The sequence below is a fragment of the Lithobates pipiens genome, unplaced genomic scaffold (genome assembly GCF_037356315.1).
Source record: "Lithobates pipiens isolate NorthernLeopardFrog02 unplaced genomic scaffold, aLitPip1_a1.2 Scaffold_18, whole genome shotgun sequence".
Taxonomy (NCBI): Eukaryota; Metazoa; Chordata; class Amphibia; order Anura; family Ranidae; genus Lithobates; species Lithobates pipiens.
The window spans coordinates 362183218-362207117 of NW_027507758.1; the positions used below are offsets into that span (position 1 = coordinate 362183218).

Genomic DNA, 23900 nt, shown 5'->3' on the forward strand with positions numbered 1-23900 from the left:
TACTATAGATCTCATGCACACAGATGCATTGGCCCATATAGTGTAAAAAAAAAAAAAAAAAAATAGGCATATTTAGGAACCTGTTGCAGGTGGTTCGTACAGCCCCCTACTAGCAGCCTGTCAAAATCAATAACAGAAATGGAGAATATATATCTCCTCATCTGATCAATGCTAGCATTCAGGACTGTATGTCCCAAATACAGACAGTTCACGTTGGGTATGCACATGGCCCCGTTTGCTAGTACTGCTCTGATGTGTGAATGGCCACTATTTTTTTTTAGACTGTCACTGTGTGCTGGTAAGTGTGCACATCGCATGCAACTCCTAGGCACTAAAAATATGCTATATGGCAAATGTGCCCATGTGCATGAGCTCCAACCTGGAGTACAAATGAAGAGGAAGTGGTTTTAAGTTTGAAACAATATGACCATGCTGATTTAATCATCACCAAAGGCCATGGACAAAGAATGCAGAAACATATGTTGTGGTCAGTGTTTGGTGTGCAGGTAAAGCAAATTTCTCCCCACTTATCTTTTTCAGTAGCATATATTCCCCCCAAGACCAGACTAAGTGGAAAGGTGATATACATCTGACTCTACACTGAAAATGCTTCTACTAAAATTTAAAGAGCATTTTTAATGTTCATAGGTTTTATTATAATTGTAATTTAGAACATTTGACCTTACCATTCTAATTCCCTCAAGCTCTCATAAAAACATGGAGAAAATAATATGCGAGAGAGAACTCCTAACACTATGAATGGAGACCCATGGGTTTTCCACCAAAACACTGCACAAACAAAATTGTACTTTAATGCCTGTGGGAAGCTTCAGATGGTGGCCAGCCACATATACACAACCCAGCTGCCATATAATCCTAATAAAATATCTTTCAACAAACATTCAGGTTTGCACCAGATGTTTATGCCTATGTCCCAGTAAACAATTGTCCTGAGACCAGTACCTTATACCTAAATAAATTTGCTCTTAATAGACATGAGCATCACACAATCATGCACAACCAAAATCTCCCCAACCAATTCAAAAGTAGGAAAAAAAAAAAAAAAAAAAGTTATAGATCTATTTTTCTCAAATCTAGCCATAAAAAGCCCAATTGGAGGCTTTAATGAATTAGATAACATCTGTCGGACATTGACACTTCTATCAGATGTTTAGGCTACAGATCAAAGGTTTACAAACTGAATTAAGATAGTAGCAGATAGGCTTGAATGTATTTAAACATGAAGCCATGGCAGCATCAGCAGACATGTGAGATCATGTCAACATCAAACAGACCCTTATTTTGTTTTCTGTTTACTTACACTTTGAATTATCACAAAAAGAAGTTTGGCCTAAATATGGGGCATCGATTTCTCACAGAACAATCACAAAATAGAACTTCAAAATAAACAACTGCACTGGTTTGGCATCATTTGACCGAATTACATTAACAAAAAAAAAAAAAAAATTTTAATTTAAAGACAATTTTTTTTTTTTTTGAGCAAGCTGTAGAACCCTTGTCATGTTTCCATGTGCCCAAATGGGGAGAAGAATAGCCAGTTTGTATGTCATGCTAACCATTGTCACAATGACCAAGTTATAGGAAATTTAACATTTTACAGTTGTCACCAAATCAGAGGAAAAATCTTTCAATGGGAACACAATTTCTAGTAACTACTGTCTAAAGCCCCATACACACAGGCCAAATGTTGGGCGGCATCAGCCCGTGTGTACTGCAGTTGGGCCGGCTTCTGTCGAAAGGGCATCAAAGAAAATGGCTGAGAGCGCTGACCAGAGTGTTCAAGCGGGGGTGGCCTTCCCCCTGTCAGAACACAAAATAGTACAGCAGGTGAGATCACTGTACTAACATCAGATTGTTCGTTTGTTTTTTTTCATTCAGCCTGCTGGGTTGAACAAAAACAACTAACAGTGTGTACTAGGCTTTTCTAGGCGGAGGGGGAGGGGGGGTTGGCGGCAGTGGTAAAGCGCCGCTAGTTTTAGTGGCACTTTACTGCTGTTATATCGGCGCTTTTCGGCCGCATGGATTTCAATGGCAGGGGCGTTTTAAGAGTAGAATGAGCACCGCTCCTGCATCGCCCCAAAGATGCTACTTGCAGGACTTTTTTCCCATCCTGCAAGCACACTGCCCCAGTGGCAGTTTACAGGCGCTATTTTTAGCGCAAAAATGCATGTAAAATGCCTCAGTGTGAAAGCGAGACAAAGTTAGTGGAATCTTCCCAATGTGACAACACTGAGAAATAAAGTAACAGGGGTTTTAACCATTACTTACTCTTTTTAATGTAAACATACTTTTAGCTTTAAACATTTACATCACATTTATATTGCAGTCTGTCAGATGTTTTGCTGTCAACCACCATTTCAGGCAGAAACCCCTCCCCAGAAGGAATTCTACTGTAAGGAACTGTTCCTGAGCAGGAAGACACACATAATGAATAAAAAAAAAAAAAAAGGGAATTTAATTCCCTTTAGACCTAAAGGATTCATGAGCTCAAACATAAGATAATAGTGCTGTGAAAAAATACTTGGCCCCTTCCCCATATTTTTTTATTTATTTATTTTTTATTTATTTTTTGTCCAAAGCTGCCTGACCCTATGTAAAAAAGTAATTGCCCCCTAAACCTAATAAGTGGTTGTGTCACCCTTGGCGGCAACAACAGCAGTCAAGTGTTTTCGATAACTGGCAATTATTCTTTCACGTCGATGGAGGAATTTTAGCCCACTCTTCATTGCAGAATTGTTTTAATTTTTTTCCCATCTTATTGCATTCTATGCATTAAGATAGAAAAAAAAATCATCTACTTTCTGTGTGCAGAACCCCCCCTCATCCCCCCTATACTTACCTTAGCCCCATCTCGATCCAGAAATATTACACAAAAGCCTTGGCTGTCCGGGGACTCTCCCCCATTGGCTCCCGCTGCTGACAAAGTTAGTGAGCAGATGAGGAGAGAGAAGGCTGGGCCGAGCTATGGCTCTGTCTCTGAATGGACACAGAGCAGCTGCTCAGCTCTGGTGCCTCACAGCCCCTTGCTGGGGGCATTCGGCAAAATGGAGGGGCCAGGAGTTATGACAGGGAAATAGAGAAGAGGAGGATCTGGGCTTTTCTGTGAAAAAACACTGCACAGAGCAGGTTAATATAACACGTTTATTATCACTTTAACTGAGGCAAGTGGGACCTGCAATTCTTTAGATGTTGTTCTGAGTTCTTTTTTATGACCTTCTGGATGAGTAGTCACCGTGCTCTTGGAGTACTTTTGTTAGGCTGGCCACTCCTGGGAAGGTTAACCACTGTTCCAAGTTTTCTCCATATGTGGATAATGGCTCTCACTGTGCTCCGCTGGAGTTCCAAAGCCTTAGAAATGGCTGTATAACCCTTTCCAGATTGATAAATGACAAGTATTGTGTTTCTCATCTGTTCTTGAATTTCTTTAGATCGTGGCATGATGTGTTGCTTTTTGAGATCTTTTAGCGTGCTTCATTTTGTTAGCCTCTATTTAAGTGATTTCTTGATTCAACAGGGCTGGCAGTAATCAGGCCTGGGTGTGGCAAGTGAAATTTAAACTCATCTTTACAAAAAATGTGGTTTAGCCTAGGCTCATATTGATGCGAGTTCACATGTCAACTCGCATGCCAAATTGGCGGCTATTGCTGACAATGGATACAAATGCATTGTTGCTCCAATTCGGACGGTACCTCTTTAGCAGCACAGCACTGATTCCCAAAAGTAGTTTCTGTACTACTTTTGTGGACTTCAGGTGCGATTTGTATAGACAGAGACAGATGTCTCGGAAATTGACCCAGAAGTAGGACCGACATGTGAGAACGAAATCGTGCGAGTTCAGCTGAACTCACACGATTTCAATCCCACTGTCAGTGTGAAACTGGGCTAAATCACAGTTCATTCATGATTCAGTAAAGGGGGGTGGCAATTACTTTTTCACTTAGGGCCAGTTTGGACAGCTTTTTTGTCTTAATAAATGAAATCATCATTTAAAAAAAATCATCATTTAAAAACTGCATTTTGTATTTACTCGGGTTATCTTTGTGTAATATGTGAAAATTCATATTAAAATATGTTTCATGATCTGAATCATTTAAGTGTGACAAATATGCAAAAAATAAATAAAAAAAAAATCAGGAAGGGGGCAAATATTTTTTCTGAAAAACTGTATATTGAGGAAAATGTTCTCAAATGAGTATAGTAACTGCAGCTTATCTTAGAAAACCCCTCAAAAGGGAGACCCAGTATTGAGTATTGTATTGACCCAGTATTGAGTGTCACAGATCCTAGTAATAGTGCAACAGATAAAAGTTTTCTGGCTAATAAAAAGTAATAGGAGGCAATTAATGATGCCTTTTGTTAGGCAATCTGTTCACTTTAAAAAGTTTAAATAATATACAGGTTTTCTTTAAAGCGTATGTGCACTTCTAGGAACGTTACAAGTTTCACCCGTTTTCAGGGTGAAACATGTAACATATTCCCACTTCTGCAGCCACTCCCCGATTCCTCTTTTAATTAATTAATTGTGACAGTGGGCCGAGGATCTCCTCCCCACACCCACTGTTACAATTTGAATATCTCGAGGGTGTGCGGGGCTCTGCCCACACGACTGCATCTTGCACAGATTTCGGCTTTGCGGCTGACTGCTTGTTGTTTTCACTGAACTACCAGGGAGCTGGTGAACGCTCTAGGTAGTCGATTCTGTTATTTAGTAACTGTCTACCTGTATAAAGGTAGGGGCAGACAGCTACACAGACAATCAGCAGATGAAAAGGCTCCTAATTTTTTTTTTTTTTTATAATATATATATATATATATATATAGACTACCTTTTACACTTAAAAAAAATGCCCAAAAATCGCGGGTCGTCTTATATGCCGGGTATACAATGCTGCCCGATGGATGTCAGCCCCCAAATGTCTGCTAATACCCTCTGCCAATCCAAGCAGGCATTGTATTCATTAAAATAATACACCGTTTTTTTAAAAAATGGTGTTGCCTCAGAAGGGCGGTAGTCTTATACCGCGAGTATTGCCCAAAACCTATGTTTTCACTTGAAAAATAGGGGGTCGTCTTATACACCCAGTCGCCTTATACGCCGGCAAATACGGTGTGTATATATTTATATAGATATAGCGCATTTATTTATTTTAAAAAAAGGTGAACTTATCCTTTAAAAATACGCACAGTATGGGCAGGCATTTAGGACATGAGAGTTTACATGATTGTGTATACAACAGATCAAAAGATAAAGTCAACAGGCTGTTGCGCTCACCTGCAGCATGACCTGCCCTCAAGGCAAACACTGCAGATCTCAAATTACACGTTTCTTTCTACCTGCATGTTCAGTGCCAATATATTAAACCCGGCCATGCCAGATAAAGACATTAAGCAATGCTACAAGACATGTGGTGGTCACTCTGCATGCGCAATCTTAGAACTCATGGCACTGCTCTCCTACTGCACATGTCTGACTATGCTATATGTGATTAACTGTTGTTGTATATACTGTAATTTCTCTTTATATTAATGTATCTTCACTACTCCCTGGAATACTGAAATGTGAGTGAAAGGGCAGAGAAGCAGCTACTAAAATGTAACACACATTTTGAGCAGAGCCCTCTGATTCCTTCTGTATTGAATTGTATTGTAACCTCTACTGTCTGCCCTCATGTTGTAAAGCCCTGCGCAAACTATTTGCACTATATAAATCCTATATAATAATGAAGTCTTTCCCCACAGGAGCTGATTGAGTAAGTTGGTTGCTTACTCTGCCTCTCAACCACAATAACAGTCTCAATCCGCCTCCGGCACATCTGGCAATAGTGTAGGTGCAAGGACCAATGAGTAACGCATACATTATGATAAACACACAGAAATTGTCATTACTGAAATATTTTTCTGGAAAAGTAATGCACAGTAACAGCGTACATATGTCAAGTAAATCAGCTGAGCAGTGATAACGAAGATCCAGAGCAATATAGCACAATACTGTATTCATACTGCTATCAGAGGATTCCAAACCTAAGAATAACCTCAAGAGTAGGGATGTGCTTCATGTTTGACTCAAACATTGCCCGTTCGCCTGCTCACCGAACAATTTGGGGTGTTCGTGGCTAATTCGAAAAGCCACGGAACACCCTGTACAAGTCTATGGGAGAAATCTAAAGTGCTAATTTTAAAGGTTTATATGCAAGTTATTGTCCTAAAAGGTGTTTGGAGACCTGGGTCCTGCCCCAGGGGACATATATCAATGCAAAAAAAAGCTTTAAAAAAGGGACGTTTTTTCAGGAGCAGTGATTTTAATAATGCTTAAAGTGGAACAATAAAAGTGTAATAATCCTTTAAATTTCGTACCGGGGGGGGGGGGGGGGGTGTATAGTATGTGTGCAGTATGTGTGTTTGTATGTTCATAAAGCTCCAGTAATTTCAGTCCTTTGGAAGAAAGAAGAGGCCTTGGATCTTCAGCTAGTCACTTTAGTTGGTGCACTTACACGTTGCCAAGCAGGAGTTTATCTGTAATATGCTGACAGTATTCAAATAACAAGGGCAGACACTGTAAAAGCTTAACAGGCCATTAACAAGACCCAGCTTCTGTTAAGTGTAGCCAAAGGTCAGGTAACCATCTATGTGCAGTGTCCTTCTTCCCTGCAGATGGGCATGTGCCCTCTGACCAAACCCTGCGGTCAGGCCCAAATGAACATCCTGGAACAGGCGACCCGACTAGTCACCTCACACTGGTACACTTCACACCGTCGATGCATGTGTGCCTGGCTATGCACCTGGGATCCTCCTCTCACATGCCCCTGATCGACTGGCTGTGGAACTTGCAAACTGAGCTGTGGACTGACCTGGGAGGCAACACCTCTCCCCCAAGTCCAGTCTCTTCTCCTGCCTCGTGGTAACTGAATCCCCTCAGGCAAACAAGATGGAGTAATTTCTTCTTTCCTTCCAGAGCATGCTGGGTTTTGTAGCTCCTGCCCCCATACAAGGCTATAGGGCCGTTTTAGATGAAGACTACACATCGCAGAATCCTTTGCAGCTGCGCCTGCGGATTGTTACAGTCTCTCTCATTGGCTTGACAAGGTGCGGGGAAAGCGGGACACCCGCTACAATACTAATAATAATTTCAAGTAGTGTGAATAAGTGGGTGTGCTTAGACAGCATTAGGCTCGCAGAAAGGCCAGTGTAGTTCAGTGGGAAGAACAGACTTCTAGGGAAAAGGGACGTGTAGCTATAAATTAAGGATTGGCAGAACAAAATTATACAGCAATTCAAAGGTAACCAGTGGTATATAAAACCAATGTAAACCCTTTTGGGGCTTTGGCTTGATATAGGTTTTTGTACTTGGTAGAAAAAATATAAACAAGGTGAAAAGGTAAGTCTACAGTTTTGCATATTAAAGAACTGCTTGAAATTTTACTGCAAACTGAAATCTGCAAGATCCTTCAGCAAGTAAATACATGTAACTTACTTATCAAAATATATGGATGATTTTGCTGTAATTACAGACAGAAGTAGAATTTACTTTTTTTATAGAGTTTTTCAAATTTAAACTCATTTTTTTTTTTTTGAAAGGTATCTATTTTGGCAGCAATACCATGCGGAATATGATTCTGCTGTAATGAAAGCAACAAGAAGCCTAATTCAGGTTATCATCACTGGATTTCAACAAATTCCTCAAAGACAGGGAAGAAAGGAAGTCCTTGAGATGACATAGGATATCCCCTACAAGCGAGGAAGTGCACACTACAATACTCAAAACAGATCTTCAATTATTTATTCAAACAATATCTAAAGGTTTTGAAGACCCCTACTGTAAAAATCAGTCATCAAGGAGATCAACATATACCCTATGACCAGACTGCATTTGAAGAATTTTGATGAATATTTCTGCAAAGTCACTATTTGTAAAAGGGCAAGCTTTAGTCTACTTAGCATTATGGACAGTGGTGGACAAAGATGGCCGTCAGAAGGAGAATGCTTTGTGTTAAACTCCCCATAGATGGATCAAAATTCAGATGTTCATGAGAGACTGGCCAAACTAAACCTTCTATGGCTGTACCAGTTCAACAGAAGTTAATGCTGAACAGGACCACTGAAAGGCTTTTCTGGATCAACTAGCTGCAGCTGCTGAGTGTATTCTGACAGCGGAGGTCTCACAATGGCATAGCAGGGAGGATCCCTCCATCCACCTCACATGGGTAAATGAGGGAATCCATTCTTATTTTTATTTTGGCCAGGCTGACTGTACACAGGGCATGGGAGAAGTCTTAGTAGACTGGAGCACCGCTTTAAGCTTGAGGTAAAGTATCTGAAGTGCCATAGATCATGTGTTAAAGAGAAGCATGGGATTAAAATAAAACAAAATGTACATACTCACCTAGGTGGATGCAGCATTGGTCCATTGCTGCATCTGTCCCTCGCCGTCTCTAGGACTGAGAACTGAGTAATCAAAGACTGCTCATCACTCAGTTCTCAGTCTTTACTGAGAAGACAGCCTGTAACGATCTCACCGACTCTCTGCTCTACCCCTCCAGTACTCACTGGAGTGCTGGGCCGTGTAGGGGGAGGACAGCTAAGGCTCTCAGTAGCACTCTCAGACTGAGCCAACTGCCGCTCAAGCATCTGGGTGGATCCCTACATTAAAGCGGAGCATGGCTTATAATTTGATAAAAAAAAAAAAAACATTTTAAAGTTCTTTAGCAAGGAAAAAACATTCCAAATTAATAATTATGCTAACAAAATTAGTGTGTGCTGCAAATTGCCTCCAGCATTACTCCTGCTTCTTCTTGCTGGAGGCTGCCATTTTACTGAAGCCCAGAGCCCCTGAACAGCAGTAAATCATACAGCGCAACTAAACCCATCAATTTAATAGTTTCAAACCCGTTACATTCCTGGAATGCCGGGACTGCCAATGGTCATATTTGCTCATTTCCACAACTAAACTGGTAAACCATTAAATGGCATGTGCAGAGCAGGGCGAGAGTGTATTACTGAATGTTAAGCAGTATCGACACCTAATGTTTTACATGGCTATACATGCAAAAGGGCCCAGCCCAGATCTAGCACGACTATTTTCAGACTAAAGTTCCACTCCAGATCCCTCCAGAGTCTGGACCAGCTTGAGTAATGCCCGACAGTGGACTTTAACCCGCTGTCAGCTGAATCTGGGTCATAGGAGTGCAGAACGAAGTGAACTCCTGTTACCCACAGAATAGGGCTAAGGTCCGATTTCACACCTATGCATTTTCAGTGCTTTTTGCATTTTGCAGATTTGCACTACAGTCCATTTAACATGGTTTCCTATGGAACACATTCTGGCGTGCAAATCTGCAAAATGCAAAAAGCTCTAAAAATACATTAGGTGTGAATACAGCCTAAACGAGCTTTGGCTCTACTTCTCCTTTTAAGCTTTTACCAGATTTATAAATAAATGGTTTAGGAATATATCCATTGGTATCTAAAACCTATAACTAACAGAAAAAGTAGATACATCTTTTACACACTTATGTAGCTGTGCATTCCATACAATAACTAAGGATAACAATTTGGTCATGAAGACTATTACGTGGAATTAGTAACATGACTGGTAGGCCTAAACATCATATAAGAACTATATCGGTTGCACAATTCAGCTCAAAATTCTTGTGGAAAAAAAAAAAAAAAAGAAAAAAAAAAGAAATCACTGAAAATAAAAATGACAACCAAGATCTTGAATTTTCATTGTTACACTCCTATTATCTATTCATATTTGCACAAAAATCAGTTTTATGACCAGACACAAATTGATCTGCTCCAGGAATTAACATTCTATTAACAGTAAAGTTAGAAAAGTATCATAAAAAGGCTAAATATAAAATATTTTATATTATATACACACACACACACACACACACACAATGCAACATCTATTAACTGATTTTACCAAAGATTTCTCTCACTCAATCAACACTACATTACACACCATCAAAACCGATTCAAATGGTTACACTCACCTCAGTCTTGCAGTCTTTCTCCAGGCACTGTACTCTTAGTTTAAAGAAGCTCCTGTGAATCAGGGGTATTAACCTGAAAGAGACCACAAAGAAAGCCTCAAAACATAGGGAGGGGGATGTCACATCTACTGTAGCACTCATATCCTGCTTCCAAACCCTGACTCACCTCCCCTCCTCTTTCAATAGATCAGTGCTTTGGGTAAACATTTCCAAATATGGAAAACATGACAAAGAAGCTTGTCAAATATCATCCCTTCTCTGGTTTTCCCCGTTTTGGTACTTGGGAAAAAGTAAAGAAAAAAAGCAATATCTAGAGACAGAATTCCAGTGTGTGTATATCATTAACCCCAGGAGATTGGGCCCTGCCTGCTGCCCCTATGCTTAAATTCCTCACATAGCACTGCAATGTCAGATTTGCAGAGAACACTTTGTACAGTCATGGAACAAGCTGTGTGCAGGAATATGGAAACAACATCACTTGTGCTAATTATTTATGGTGTATATGCGGATCTAAGATTGCAACAAGAATTCAAGAAACATTATGACAAAAGTATTATATACACACACACACACACACACACACACACACACACACACACACACACAAATAAATGTACATATAAATAAAATTATTTTTTTTTTACTCCCACTGACTACCAATGGTGGGAGCATTTTTCCCCTCACACTGACCAGCAATGCAAGGGGTAAGTTACACACTCCTAACCATTTGTACATTACACACTCCTGACTGGAGTGTGGGGGAGCGCCATATGCTGGGAGAGGCAACGGGTAAGTAAAAGTGCTTTTATTGTCCCCTAGACATAAATGTGCAGTTAGCCCTTGCTGTGCAGATGGCAAACTCAATACAAGACAGGACGTTTAGAACTCTTTTACACATGCAGTGCCCTCTGTAAAGTGATGCAATGCAGATCGCTCTTTTCAAAGGGCATTTGGCAGAGGGTGAGAAGTCATATTGTCTCCCCACTATACAATTTAATTCCTTAAACCCCACAAGCTTGTTCAGGGAACCCTATTCAGTTAAACAGATAAATTCTGCCGCATCACATGTATACCCCCATTTGCTACCTCTGCAGCTCAAGGGGAAGCAGCTGGTGGGTCGATAAAACAAGGCTCGGCTGAGCATTTGTACCACCCTGCAACATATCGATAGGGGTGCACTGAAATTTTGGCCACCGAAACATGAAAAAGGAGAGAAGAAAAAAGGTCCCCCTCAGGTGCCGCACATTGTGGGGGTGTCATCTGTCCTCCCCTCCCTACTGCTCTCCTAGCAGAGCGGTGATCTCCCTGTGTCATGGAGCTGAATTGTCCAGGCAGCCGCAGTAACAATGTCTCACCTCCTATGATAGATGGCACACTGATCCAATGCCGGTACAGTTAATCAGTGGGACATATCACAGAAGGCAGGACATTATTACTGTGGCCGGGAAATTCAAACCCAGCAGGAGATCATTGCTCTGACCAGTGTACTGGCATAGCTGCATCCAACAGGCACTGCTCCTCCTCCTCCTCCTCCCCCCCCCCCCCCCCCCCCCACACACACACACACACACACACACACACACACACACACACACAAATAGAGCTTTCTTTTGGTGATATTTGATCACCTCTGCGGTTTTTATATTTTGCGCTATAAACAAAAAAAAGTGACAACTTTGAAAAATTTTGCTACAATACATATCCAAAAACACACACACACACACACACACACTTTGGCAGCGATCTGCAATTTTTAGCGAGATTGCGATGGACAAATCTGACCCTAGATTACACTTTGGGGGACTAGTGGCATTACATTGATCAGTGCTATAAAAATGCACCGATCAATGTATGACACTAGCAGGGAAGGGGTTAACACTAGGGGGGCGATCAAGGGGTTAAATGTGTTCCCTCAGTGTGTTTTAACTGTAAGGGGGATGGGCTGCCTGGGACATGGTAGAGACCGCTGTTCACGATAACTGGGAACAGCAGATCTTAGATGCCCCCGCAATCTCACATGCATAGGCAAATGTATGGGTACGTCAATTCCTGCAGGAGGGCCGACCTGCCACAGTGAAAGTGTGGCAGCTGGTCGGCAAGTGGTTAAGTAAGAGATTGCAGACATAATAGAAGAGATGGTTAGAGACTGCATTTTTCTTGAGCTTTTCTTGCACTAAAAAAGGTGCCAATAATGGTCAACAATGAATTCATATTAAATTTAAAATTGATGATATTAAAAAGTCGAATATAATACAATTATACAATATCTCACAAAAGTACACCCCTCACATTTTTTTAAATATTAATTTATGCCACGTTGAATTTCCAGTAACCAGCATGAGAGAGTGAGAGCGATAACACCAAAATTTACGACACCTGCTCCCCCCCCATTCACACCTGAGACCTTGTAACACCAACAAGTCACATGACACGAGGGAGGGAAAAATGGCTAATTGGGCCCAAGTTGGACATTTTCACTTAGGGGTGTACTCGCTTTTGTTGCCAATGGTTTAGACATTAGGGGCTGCGTGGAGTTATTTTGAGGGGACAGCAAATTTGCACTCACTACTTTACAATGTAGCAAAGTGTCATTTCTTCAGTGTTTTCACATGAAAAGATATAATAAAATATTTACAAAAATGTGAGGGGTGTACTCACATTTGTGAGATATTGTATATACAAAAAAATATATCAATCTTTTTTTTTTTTTTTAAACGGTCAGTTTTGGTACCAAAATTTCCAGTCAGTGCACCCCTACAATTCTATACAGTGATGGTGTTGGACATATCTTTACCAAAAACTACATTTTTTCGAACGATTTTCTCTCCATGTATTTACTTTAACCGGAGTTGGGCTTTGAAGGTCTATCTACATTTCTCTATTCTTGTGCACTGAGAATGTGCACATTACAGTGACATTCCAGGCTTTAACCAAGCTTAAAACTGCTCCCTCCCCACTTCTAACTACTTGCCTAATAGCAGGGTGCTTGGGTCCGGCCACATGATCAGCTTCCAGCAGCAGCTTCAGGGGAGAGGGGGGGACAGCTCTCTATTCGTTTTCTGCGCTCTCTACTCTCCTCTGAAGCTGGGGAGATAACGTAACATCCAAAATGCCCTGGTATTTGAAATTAATTCCAAAGCACCTGAAAAGCGATTCAGAAGCGCCGCAACATGGGTACTTTTAACCCCCTCTTTGGGGTTAAAAGCCCCCCGCTAGCGGCCGAAAAAACAGGCAGCGATTTAGCGCTAACGGCCAGGTGCTGCAGTGTGAAAGTAACCTTAGTTAGAGCCTGGAATTCCACTTAATGCACACATTACTGCAACATAAGGGAGTTGAGTACATTGTGGTGTCATTAATTTGGAACACCACCCAATGCAGTAAAGCAACACAGCTTCAATGCACATACCTTGCAGTGCACCACAACCCACTATTGGTGAGCTATGTCAGAAAAATACTGCATGCACTTTTTTTTTTAGGAATGTTCCAATGAGTTAGCAGGCTAATGAATATGAATGGGCTGGCTTAACACAACACACATTGAGTGATACAATACGAGTACATTAAACACAACGCACAAGAATGTCAAAGTGTGAATTGTCCCTTAACCCTGCTTTAATCCATTCCTGCTGAGCGTATGCAAACATTCAGCCTCACAGAGGTGGGCCTGCACATGTTTGTGCTGAAAGTGAGGTAGATAGAGTACCCCTAGCATGGAGAACTGAGCAGTCACTGACTGTTACTAGATTAACATTTGCCACTAAATAAAAGTCCAATTAGTCCTGCAAAAACAAGGTCTAATTCACCTGAATACAAAAAAGGTATGCAAGATGAGTACAAAGATATTGTAAGCAGACTGGTTGGCGAGTTGAGTTGGGAATTTTCTCTGGTTTTGTCTTTCATTCTAATGATGTCCAGTTCATGAACGAATCATTCTTTTGAATCGGTTCTTTTTAGTGAACTGGATGAATCGATTCTTTTCAGTGAACTGATTCGTTTGAAACAGTTCACTCTGCACTCAGTACATAGCAGAGCTGGCAGTGGTAATATGATCCTAGAGTGAGAGAGCTCTGCCCCTTCCCTGCAACCAATCAGCTGACTCAAAGCACAGTGACACTCAGGAACTGGATACAAACTTAAAACAAGAGCCAGGAGTACACAGTACACCGAGTTAAAGAATCGTGCAAGTTACCGAGTTGAAGAATCGTGCAAGTTACCGAGTTGAAGAATCGTGCAAGTTACCGAGTTGAAGAATCGTGCAAGTTACCGAGTTGAAGAATCGTGCAAGTTACCGAGTTGAAGAATCGTGCAAGTTACCGAGTTGAAGAATCGTGCAAGTTACCGAGTTGAAGAATCGTGCAAGTTACCGAGTTGAAGAATCGTGCAAGTTACCGAGTTGAAGAATCGTGCAAGTTACCGAGTTGAAGAATCGTGCAAGTTACCGAGTTGAAGAATCGTGCAAGTTACCGAGTTGAAGAATCGTACAAGTTACCGAGTTGAAGAATCGTACAAGTTACCGAGTTGAAGAATCGTACAAGTTACCGAGTTGAAGAATCGTACAAGTTACCGAGTTGAAGAATCGTACAAGTTACCGAGTTGAAGAATCGTACAAGTTACCGAGTTGAAGAATCGTACAAGTTACCGAGTTGAAGAATCGTACAAGTTACCGAGTTGAAGAATCGTACAAGTTACCGAGTTGAAGAATCGTACAAGTTACCGAGTTGAAGAATCGTACAAGTTACCGAGTTGAAGAATCGTACAAGTTACCGAGTTGAAGAATCGTACAAGTTACCGAGTTGAAGAATCGTACAAGTTACCGAGTTGAAGAATCGTACAAGTTACCGAGTTGAAGAATCGTACAAGTTACCGAGTTGAAGAATCGTACAAGTTACCGAGTTGAAGAATCGTACAAGTTACCGAGTTGAAGAATCGTACAAGTTACCGAGTTGAAGAATCGTACAAGTTACCGAGTTGAAGAATCGTACAAGTTACCGAGTTGAAGAATCGTACAAGTTACCGAGTTGAAGAATCGTACAAGTTACCGAGTTGAAGAATCGTACAAGTTACCGAGTTGAAGAATCGTACAAGTTACCGAGTTGAAGAATCGTACAAGTTACCGAGTTGAAGAATCGTACAAGTTACCGAGTTGAAGAATCGTACAAGTTACCGAGTTGAAGAATCGTACAAGTTACCGAGTTGAAGAATCGTACAAGTTACCGAGTTGAAGAATCGTACAAGTTACCGAGTTGAAGAATCGTACAAGTTACCGAGTTGAAGAAACGTGCAAGTTACCGAGTTGAAGAATCGTACAAGTTACCGAGTTGAAGAATCGTACAAGTTACCGAGTTGAAGAATCGTACAAGTTACCGAGTTAAAGAATCGTATCAGTTTTTAGAACACAGTACACTGAAAGAACCACAAGTCACCACCAGTAAAACAATACACTAAACCAATGAGGTAGCAGCAGTGATAAGGTGGTACGGACAGCCTAAGGCCCTTTCACACTCATGCGACTTGTCCTGCGACTTGAGACTGCAAAGTCACATGACAAGTCATAACCCGTGATTTCCTACGACTTCAGTTCATATCTGTGCAACTTCAAAGTAGTTTTTGTACTACTTTTGTCTGACTTTGATGCGACTTGTGGCAGAGACCTCAAGATTACACAGACATTGCTTCAAGTCATGGCAAAAATCATGGCAAAAGCACTTGACTTTCAAGTCGCACAAGTGTGAAAATAGCCTTAACGATTGGATTTTACTACCAGGGGTACTTCGCCCATGGTAGTGGTAGTAAAATCTGATCATCATTCCTGCGCATGCGCTGTAAAGACTATGGAAAAATCTGATAGCTAGCAATGTTAACTGGGAAGTTGGCCCATCAGAATGCAGTTCACATGCACAAAAACCCACTTTTCATTTAGGCTCCATTTCCACTTGTGCAACTTGTCCTGCAACTTTGTACTCTATGATTTCCAATGAGTATTATTCGTATCTGTGCGACTTCAAAGTAGTCCCTGCACTACTTTGGTCCCACTTTGATGCAACTTGCGATCCATAGACCTCCGGAATACACAGGCATTGCTTTAAAGTCGCATCAAAATTGCGGCAGAATTGTGCAACTTTCAGGCTGCGTTAGCGTGAAAAGCCAGAAAGTTGCACGATTCTGCCACGTCTTGAAGCCATGCCTGTGTATTCTGGAGGTTTATGGACCTCAAGTCACATTACAATGGGACCAAAGTAGTGCAGGGACTACTTTGAAGTCGCTGTGACTTGAAGTCGCACAGATATGAATGGTACTCATTGGAAATCGGGTACTTCTTGTCATGCAACTTTGCAGTCCCAAGTCGCAGGACAAGTTGCATAAGTGGAAACAGAGCCTAAATGAAAAGCGGGGTTTGTGTGCATGTGAACTGCATTCTGGGGCAACTTCACAGGTAACATTGCTATCCATCAAATTTGCGGAAACCTAGGCTCAGGGCCGGATCACACTGCAGCATAGTGCAAAATCGCATGCGATTTGCACTGCAGTGCAAATCACAGGCGATGTCCGTGCAATGCGATTTCAGCCATACAGATAGTATGGTTGAAATCGTATCGCATTCGGACTAAACTCGCACAGGACCCTTTTTTTGGTCCGCACCAGAATCGGATCGCATAGCACTCATGCGATCCGATTCATGTCCAAACTGACACTTCGCAGTGCGACATGCGAACTGAAATGGGGGTGCCATTAACATTGTATGACACTCCCCAGCAGTTCGCATATGTCGTTGTGAACTGTCGTGCGAGTTGGGTGCGATGCAGGAACCCGTCGTGGAATCGCAGGGTTCCCGCATCGCACAAGTGTGAACCCAGCCTAACACAGCTGTTTGTGTATCACCAAAATGCATGACACTGTGCTAATCTGACAACAATGGAATAATTGTCAATTGACAACAATTGTGCTCTGCGCCGATGAACTAAATCAAAGTAAACATTACCAGGACCTGCCAACCTTCTGTGTGAATCAGTCTTCTGATTCTACTCATTTAAGAAGGTTGAATCAGAGCTTCGGTTCACTTGCTTGTCAGTAGACTCAGCAAGTGAACCGAAGAATCGATTCATTGAATCGGTTCATTTCAGTGAGCAGTTCGAAATGAACCGATTCATTTTAAAGATCCGAACTTCCCATCACTATTTCATTCATTTGCTCTTCTATGTGCTCCTTGCTGTGAAGGCCAGCTATAGATGAAGGGCAGGGGCCATCTCTTTGTTACTGGTGTAAATTTGGTAAGTGTACACACTGGGCACCTTTGCTGCCATGGTGCTATGTGCCAGGTGTCCAATGTGCCCTTGTGCCTTTAAGGAGGATTGGACTACCTCCAGGCCCACCTGTCCTTGATCTACCCATTAGAATGCATGTGCTTCTATTGTGGAGACACTCATAAATGTAGAAGGCTTAGGACCTCAAGTAATACAGGGTGCCGTGAATAGGCCTTGCAGCTTAAGCATGCGTTTGCAAATGTGTGCCAACTCCCCTGTTAATGCATACTGTTGGACAGGATCATTCAGTTGCCAAGCAGACTGGTTGGCGAGTTGAGCTGGGAATTTCCTATGGTTTTGTCTTTCACACGTACAAAGATTTGTACATTTGTTATAACACATGCCATGGCTGCAAAACGGTGCTTGGAAATTAAGGTTAACCTTCTTCATGAAGGGGTTAGGATCCTTTTACAGGAGACAGCTCCACTCCATTCCGCGGGTGATCCATGAAGACCTCTAACTGAATGAGATAAATATCAGTTTCATGACATATGTGCCAGTCAGTTTTTGGTCTGCATTTTGACAGTGGACAGTAGCAGACCTGTAATGGTTCAATGGGTTGCAGGATCTAAAAGGGACTTGTGTGCATTTATATAAAGCTACCTTTGATATGTCTCGTTCTGAAAACACAGACTCAACTTGAAACAGACAGACTCGAAGATAGGCAAATGTAAACAGACACAAGCCTATTTACATGCCACTGCCCACAGACCTGCATAGAGCTTCCAATCAGGTCCACTTGAAAAGTTGACAGGTGGACGTATTCAGAAAACTAACATGTTGTTATCAGCGAAAACTCTAGCAAAATTTTACAAGTAAACATTTTGGACAACGCAATAGTGTTCAGACCTCATGACTTTATAATGGCACCTTTATAACCATTCAAACAAAGAGCTATACTACAAACTTGAAGACCAAAGGGAACAGAACAAAGAAAACACATATAGCTCTCACAAGCATAACTGTCGCAGGGCGCCAAATGCCCGATCCCCTTGGCGGATTTCTGTTTTAACTCATTTTTAACCATTTGAGCATGCCATATTGCAGTGGTGATCAACCCTGTCCTCAGGACCCACTAACTGGCCAGGTTTTATGTATCACCTGGGAGAGATGCAGACTAAAATACTGCAATCACTGAGCAGCAAATTATATCACCTGTGATGCATTTCAGTTAGCTTGCAAACCTGGCCTGTTAGTGGGTCCTGGAGGACAGAGTTGATGACCACTAGGGATGAGCTCAGGCGAGTTTGCATGGACCACATGCAGAGCCCGCCAGGAAGTCGGGGCAGCGCTGCGCTCATCACAGGCAGTGAGATATTGCCTCGATGTGCGGCTGCAGAGATCGGTCACTGTCCCACTGCCTGTGATTAGCGTAGCGCTGCTCCGACTTCCTGGCGGGCTCTGCACGTGGTCCATGCGAACACGCCTGAGCTCATCCTTAATGACCACTGCCATATTGCACTGACTTTTCATTGGTAACTGAAGTCTTCGTCTTAACGTGTCAGTCTGCAGTGCAAATGGATAAAAGTCAAAATAATAAGTTAAGGAGATGACATGTGCGTGTGGGTTTTAGATGTAGCCTTTATATTTTGTTAATCGAGAAGAATACGCTCCACTCCTCCTCAATACTCAGGAGAAAGAAAAGGAAATCTATGGACTGTGGCAAGAAACCATGTAAACAAGCAATTCACAGATCTTTGCACTCAATATTGGGAATTCTAGGCATATAGTCGAAAATATAGAGCGAAAATGTGCAAAGTCTAGACTGGAAAAAAGAAATCAGTCCCTCATGTAATATAGCTGAACAATTTCCCATGTCTGCCAAATATATTTTCAAGAAAAAGTATCAACAGCAACGAAGAGGATGAGGGAAATTTTAAGACATTTGAAATATCAAATGATTACTATGCTAAAGGCATGCACCATGGGATCCAAGGCTAGCAAGAAAAGTCGCATCTCAGGGAATCAGAATTGTAAATCTGCATCAAGTACAGCATCACAATTAAACTTCAATCGTCTCAAAAGCAAAGATATCAATATAGGGAGTATGCTTGTGGCATTCCTTTAGTGCAAACGTAACACAACTTGACATTGTAGGGATAAAATTGATTACTATTCAGGACCAAAAACCTATTTTTACATTGGTGCTCTTAAAAACACAGAATGCATTTTTAAAAAATACATATCACATTTTTGTGAACTTCGAATGCATTTTCTTCCCTGGTCACATGAGACTCAAATGCACCGTATTTTCATTGACTAGAATTGAAGGTGCATTTTTGGTGCATATTTCAAATAGGGACCTGAAAATGCAGCGAGCAGGACCCTTTTTAAAATGGGGTGCAGATATGTGAACAGATAGAATGTAAAGGGAACCATGCTTTTGTTACACTGAAAAAGGTACCTTTTAGCATGACAAAACTGCACCCATGTGAACAGGGCCTTAGTCATGATGGAAAATTGAATTTGCTTTTACTTCTACTAAAATTCTGCATTGTACTGCATGTCCATTTCTTCAGCCATGCTAGTGCACAGACAGAAGTACACCAGGCAATTTATACTTAGCATTTGATATACAAAACAGGGTATAGGAACAGAAGATGTGCTTATCAACACAATTGGTAGATCCAGACATATACTGTAGGCAGAAGAAATTCTATTCAAATCCCAATTTTGCAGTTCTATTGGTCCTTTAAGCTATCATACACAGTTGCAGTCTGATTGTACAGCCTTCTATACCCAGAGCTTTGCAATGCTATGGCCTACATGACTAGTTACAAATTGAACAGAAGCAGCAGGCTAAATGATTTTTGGTAAAATGAATAGAAAGTGAAGAGACTAACACACATATAACCAGGTTTAAGGGTTTATTCACACCAGATGCGTGAGACTACATTGAGCGCCTGAGAACAAGAAAAGAGATTGGGACTTTATGAGGCAATGGCTATGATAATATATCAAATTTGAAAACTTGCGCTGGAGATAGTGAAATATGAATAAAAAAAATGAATAAGAAGACTGCAGCTGCTACCCAAAAGGTGCTACAACCTTAAAGCAATGAAAAAAATAAAATAAAAACAGCACTAGCAGCCTATATCAAGCAATATACACCTTAATAAATAGTGCCTAATGTATCAATGTTAAAGAGAAAACAAAATCTAAAAGTGCTCAAGTGCTTCAGTGAAAAGTGCAACGGTGCTCCAAAACGTTTGAATCGGAGAAGCGGCTCCCCCTTTGGTGTCCCCACTCACCAAAAAAATAAAAAAAAAAGAAAAGAAAAAAAAATGAACTATAAAATAAAAAATAAAAATAATAATGATAATAATAATAATAAAAATAATAAAATAACTACTTCCTGACCGGCGCACGACGATGTACGTCAGCAGAATGGCACGGACAGGCAAATTGGCATACAGGTACGTCCAGTTAAAATTGCCGCCTTGCCATCGCGTGCCAGTCAGGACCCCCGTGAGTCCGGTCGTGGGTCCCGCAGACTCGATTGCCGCGAGGATATCCGCGATCATCTCACAGGGAGGCTGAACGGGGAGATGCAGAAGTAAACAGCATCTCCCCATTCTGCCTAGCAAAAAGTGTGATTGGAGCAGAGATCAGTGTTCACCACACAGCCACTCCCCCCCCCCCCCCAGGACACACTTAACCCCTACACTGCCACCCCCTGGTTAACCCCTTCACTGCCAGTGTCATTTACACAGGAATCAGTGCATTTATATAGCACTGATTGCTGTATAAATCACAATGGTCCCAAAAATGTGTCAAAAATGTCTGATGTGTCCGCCATAATGTCGCAGTCACAAAAAAATAAATAAAAAATCACTGGTCGCCGCCATTACTGGTTTATAGCGCAAAAAAAAAAAAAGCAGGGGGGGGGGGGGATCAAATAACACCAAAAGAAAGCTCTATTTGTAGGGAAAAAAGGACGTCAATTTTGTTTGGGAGCAACGTCGCACGACCGCGCTATTGTCAGTTATAGCGACGCAGTGCTGAATCGCAAAAAGTGGTCTGGTCTTAAGCCACCAAGATGGTCCGGGGCTGAAAGTGGTTATAGATGTAAATGGGAAAAAAAAGGCCATGGGGACTTCGATTCCCCATAGTCTTAACATTGAATTTGATCTCAATTGTTTTTTGTCTAATTGATATGACTCGATTTTTTTATATATTTTTTGTTTTTATTTTATCTTATTTCTATTTGTTTTTATTTTTTAATTTTCTTTCTTTTTTAAATTAAGGTTTATTCATTGTTCTTTATATAGTGGAAATCTTTTGCATGTGTCTATCACATTAGTTGCTTTCATTTTTGTCATATAGTTAACCACTTGCTTACTGGGCACTTAAACCCCCCTCAGTCCCAGACCAAATTTTCAGCTTTCAGTGCTCTCACATTTTGAATGACAATTACTCAGTCATGCAACACTGTAACCAAATGATTTTTTTGTCCTTTTCTTCATACCAATAGAGCTTTCTTTTGGTGGTATTTGATCACCTCTCGGTTTTTTATTTTCTGCGCTATAAATGAAAAAAGACCGAAAATTTTGAAAAAAAATGAATTTTTCTTCGTTTCTGTGACAAAATTTTAGCAAAATTAGCAATTTTTCTTCATAAATTTTGGCCACAATTTATACTACTACACATCTTTGGTAAAAATAACCCAAATTTTTGCATATTATATGATCTGTGTGAAATTTATAGAGTCTATAAGCTATGGTGCAAATCATAAAGATTTGCAAAAAAAGATCACATCTGATGTACTAAGGCCTATCTCCATTCTTGAGACCCTAACAAGCCAGGAAAGTACAAATGCCCCCCAAATGACCCCTTTTTGGAAAGTAGACATTCCAATGTATTTAGTAAGAGGCATGGTTAGTTATTTTAAGTTGTCATTTTTTCCCATAATTCTTTGCAAAATTACGATTTTTTTTTTTTTTTTTCACAAAATTTTCATTGTAATAGCTTATTTCTCCCACACGGAATGTGCATACCACAAATAACACCCCAAAATACATTCTGCTACTCCTCCTGAGTATAACGATACCACATGTGTGAGACTTTTACACAGCCTGACCACATACAGAGGCCTGATTTTGAAGTAGCACCTTCAGGCATTCTAGGAGCATAAATTACACATTTCATTTCTCAACCACCTATTACAGTTTTGAAGGCCCTGGAACACCAGGGCAATGGAAACGTCCAGAAAATGACCCCATTTTGGAAAGCTAACACCCCAACGTATAATCTATGAGGCATAATGAGTCTTTTCAATGGTTCATTTTTTTCCAGAAGTTTTCGGAAAATGTGGAAAAAAATGAAAACGCATTTTTTTTTTACACAAAGTTGTCCGTTTATAAGATATTTCCAACGCATAGCATTTACATAGCAAAAATAACACCCCAAAATACGTTCTACTACTCCTCCTGAGTATAACGATACCACATGTGTGAGACTTTTACACAGCCTGACCAAATACAGAGGCGCAACATGCAAGAAACACCGTCGGCGTTCCAGGGACACAGCCTGCACATACCAAGAATTACACCCCCAAATACATTATGTTGAGCAAAGGGTAAAGAAAAGATTACCTGTGGTTTTAGAAGCGCAGTTGTCCACAGGAGGATATCACTGGTCCAGGCAGCAGGCAGGGACTTGGTCAGCAACAGCGAACACAGTTTTTCAGGCAGCAGGCAGGGATACTGTCCATATTACAGTCCAGGGTTAGTGCAGAGATGTCAGCAGTGCCAAAAATATTGGTCCTGGTAGTAGGCAGGTCCTTGTGGTGTGGTCAGTGCGGCATGATGGCAGTAAGTCCTACAGGCAGCAGACAAAAGTAGAGCCTCGTTCAGGACAGAATGGGGATAGGGGTAGAGGCTTCTCCCTCCCAAATCTCTTTGAAGCCTCCGAGTCTCCAGACCCTAATCTAGGAATAAGAAAACAAAGAAAATTGTTTTCTTCTTCCAGAAAAACTATACTGGAGCCCCTCACATATGTGAGACCCCGTGTTGAATCCCACTAGTCCAGTTGCAGAATACAAGATCAGTCCAAGAGGCAGGCAAATATCGTGGTCAAACAGTCCAAGGTCAGTTCCAGATCAGGCAGAGATATATACAGAATCGTTAGACAGAAGCATGGTCGAATAACAGTCCAGGGTCAGTTCCAGATGAGGCAGAGGTATGTACAGAATCGTTAGGCAGAAGCGTGGTCGAATAACAGTCCAGGGTCAGTTCCAGATGAGGCAGAGGTATGTACAGAATCGTTAGGCAGAAGCGTGGTCGAATAACAGTCCAGGGTCAGTTCCAGATCAGGCAGCGGTATGTACAGAATCGGCAGGCATAAGAGTGGTCAAATAACAAGCCAGGGTCCGTTACAGAGCAGGCAGTGGCATAAGGGGTGTGAAGGTGTATGAAGGCAGGAACTGAGGATTATGTTTACCATACTTCACTAAAAATTTATTGAAGTATGGTAACGCCGAAAACAGTCGCCTATACAGAGGCCTGGTTGGGAAGGACATTGTGCACAATAATAACATGTGTCTCTTCTGACTCCTGCTTTGGTACACACCTTACATCTTTTT

At 41.3% G+C, this 23900-nt stretch overlaps 1 protein-coding gene across 5 annotated transcripts in view; it reads right to left on the reverse strand.

Moving 5' to 3' along the window:
* The window catches only part of LPP (LIM domain containing preferred translocation partner in lipoma), a 541140-nt gene that overhangs the window by 471395 nt on the left and 45845 nt on the right, over positions 1-23900 (reverse strand). For 2 of the 5 annotated variants that reach the window (XM_077487560.1, XM_077487557.1), the window contains exon 2: positions 10017-10089. The exons of 2 other annotated variants lie outside the window; for them this stretch is intronic. The gene's annotated coding sequence lies outside the window, so the exon portion shown is untranslated. Of the gene's footprint in view, positions 1-10016; positions 10090-10182; positions 10291-23900 lie in introns of those variants that run through there. One more of the 5 variants, XM_077487558.1, reaches the window with a different exon arrangement.